At 42.9% G+C, this 2,699-nt stretch overlaps 1 protein-coding gene across 1 annotated transcript in view; it reads right to left on the bottom strand.

Annotated features, from left to right (window-relative positions):
- LOC128881812 (plasma membrane calcium-transporting ATPase 3) overlaps nt 1-2,301 on the bottom strand; it is a 74,199-nt gene extending 71,898 nt beyond the window's left edge. Inside the window, exon 1 of the mRNA XM_054133147.1 lies at nt 2,040-2,301. The gene's annotated coding sequence lies outside the window, so the exon portion shown is untranslated. The remainder of the gene's footprint in view (nt 1-2,039) is intronic.
- Between the last annotated feature and the right edge of the window lie 398 nt (nt 2,302-2,699).

Below are 2,699 nucleotides of genomic sequence, written 5' to 3'. Positions count from 1 at the left end.
TGAAAAGAGAAACATTTTCAAGAGGATGATGCTTTTTAGGTTATGTTCGACATCGCAAGAATTTTTGCACACATGGTACAGAACTATTCTACCGATATAATTTGGAGGCGTGAAAATCGTAATTGGTAAAAAAAATTAATCCTCGCATTCTCATTAGTTTTTTATCTAATTTACTTGGAGTGCCCTTGCTCGATTACATCACGATTTCAGAGATATCGTTTGGCGAGTTTGTTCGATAAAAGTCGGCACCGGGAGTCCAGTGAGTTGCAGTCGCGCGAATTCACGCGAAAAAGAAACTATTCAAGTGGCACGATTGGTACAGCAAGCGAACAGATAACGATTTATATACCGAGGGATTACGATCGTTTCTATTATTTCGCGCTCGATTATCTGGCCATTCGATACGAGACGATTATGAAAGTATGTTAATGACTGATAACCGTAATCGACCGAAATCAACACTTCTAACTAGATTAATGCGACGAGATATCGATGGCATTATCGAAATTGAATCGATTATAAGAGCTCCTCGAGGATGTGAAAGACGTCGACCTGACTCGATCGCTATAAAATTCGGTATCTCTCTGTACACATTTTTGTTTATTCCCCGAATAAACAATAATGTATTTATTTGATCCCACTCCTGTGATCCTCGATATTTCCTATAAATTATCAGGGAACAATTCGACGTCTTTATCGTCGTATTTTTATACGCGTTATCGGTTCGAATGTTGCACAGTCTTCGAGCACTTAAACAAAATAACCCAGAACTATTTGAAAAGGACAGCGCGCGATCGGTCGAATGACGAGAAACGAACGACGTGGAGATGGAGGAACAGCGAGACGAGGAAACGTTTGCTAAGTCACTGGCAAACAAATCCGAGCGAGGAGATAGTACCAGGCAAACAAACTTTCAGGAAAATTAAGATAACCGAGGCTTACATTTCAGCGAAGGAACAGAAGATTCCAGCATCGCGAGCGTTTATGACGCACGAGAGGAATGACGTTTCGTTATCGAAGCCTCGAATAACAAAGAGCCGACAAACTACTTTTCATTCGTTACTCGTTGAATAAAACTTGGGGAATCTGAATTGTAAAGCGAAATATTTCACAATGGTACACCGGGGCTGCCGCGCCACCGACCCGGGGATGACGTCACAGCGGTGACGTCATACGAGGCTTACGCGAGGCGCCAGTACTTTGCGCACTCGCCGCGCGCAGGAACAAGATGGCGCCCCCTCTGTCGATAAGAAGGAAGGTTATAATCCCAATCAGGGCCGGCGTGACCTTTTGCGGGGCCGAGTTCAACTATTTTGCAGGGCCTGAATTCACATTCAAATCCTACACTTAAATTTTACAACTAGGAATTGTTTATTTACAAGTGCTATACAGGGTGTCCCAAAAATGTTGTAACACCATATATATATATTGTAAATTAGACCCTAGTGTAATTGAAAATTAGCCCAAATTGTAAATTAGCCTAAACAATTTTTGCTATACAGACTTAACTTAAACCACTTTTCACTATACAGCCCATTTATTATTCAAATTTGTTGATTTGGTATAAAGAACTAAAAAAATCATAAATTATCCCGTAGCGGTCGTATGTCGGGTCCCAGCCGCCTAAATCAATTTTTACTGTACAGACCTAATCCAAAGCATTTTTTACTACACACAACATTTATTATGCAAATTTGTTGAGTTGCTATAAAAAAAAAAAAACTAAAAAATCATAAATTATCCCCTAGTGGTCGTATGTCGGACCCCAGCCGCCAAAATCAATTTCTATTATACAGACCTAACCTAAACCATTCCTCACTACACAGAACATTTATTATTCAAATTTATTGGTTTGAAATATATTCCCTGTAATATGTAATCCATCCCAGATCACTTTTCTACATTTCGAATGAAGCCAGGAGGTCGAAAACGTTCTCGTGAAATTTTCTCGAGTTTCCAATGGTCGAATGCGATTTGCCCGGCACATCTAGCGCACTCTAAACGACGGAGTGTAAAGTAGTCTCTGAAACGCTACTTACGAACCCCAGGAAGCCCGTCTAGAGCATTGTCGAAATTCGCAGGCGACGGCTCGCGCACACAAATATTTATAAACCCAAGGCCACCACGGCGACGGGAACGAGAATCGTCGCAGCTCGAAACCGTTTCGAAGATCGAGAACGCGACGACGAGGAGCGATCGGGGAGATGAAAGGCGAACAGCCACACGCGACACGGGAGAGCAACGACAACCGACTGGCCGACCTTCTTCGATAGGACTGACAGATTTCAAGATACCGGGGGCCCCCGTCGTAAACCAAAAGGATTGATAACGTGCCGAAGTAAAGTAGTGTGTAAACGTTCATGACGCTAATGCGCTCGGCGATGTCGTGTTGTGACGTCAATCGCGCACGGGAAAGAGAACACACGACCACGGGGATATACAGGGTGTCGCAAAAATGCTATAACACCTTGAAAGAGGTGGTTCGGGAGGTGATTTGAAACAACTTTTTCCTTAGCGAAAATATTGTCTGAAGCTTCGTTGAGGAGATATTGAGGAAAAACGTTGACCAATCAGAGCGCGAGTATACGGTATACGAGCGCTCTGATTGGTCGCTCCACCGTCATACGCGTGATCCGGTTAGTCAGTCTTTTTCGTTAATATCTCCTCAACGAAGCCTCGGGCAACATTTTCGCTAAGGA

The sequence above is a fragment of the Hylaeus volcanicus genome, chromosome 9 (genome assembly GCF_026283585.1).
Source record: "Hylaeus volcanicus isolate JK05 chromosome 9, UHH_iyHylVolc1.0_haploid, whole genome shotgun sequence".
Lineage (NCBI taxonomy): Eukaryota > Metazoa > Arthropoda > Insecta > Hymenoptera > Colletidae > Hylaeus > Hylaeus volcanicus.
This window is presented reverse-complemented; position numbering and strand designations above follow the sequence as displayed.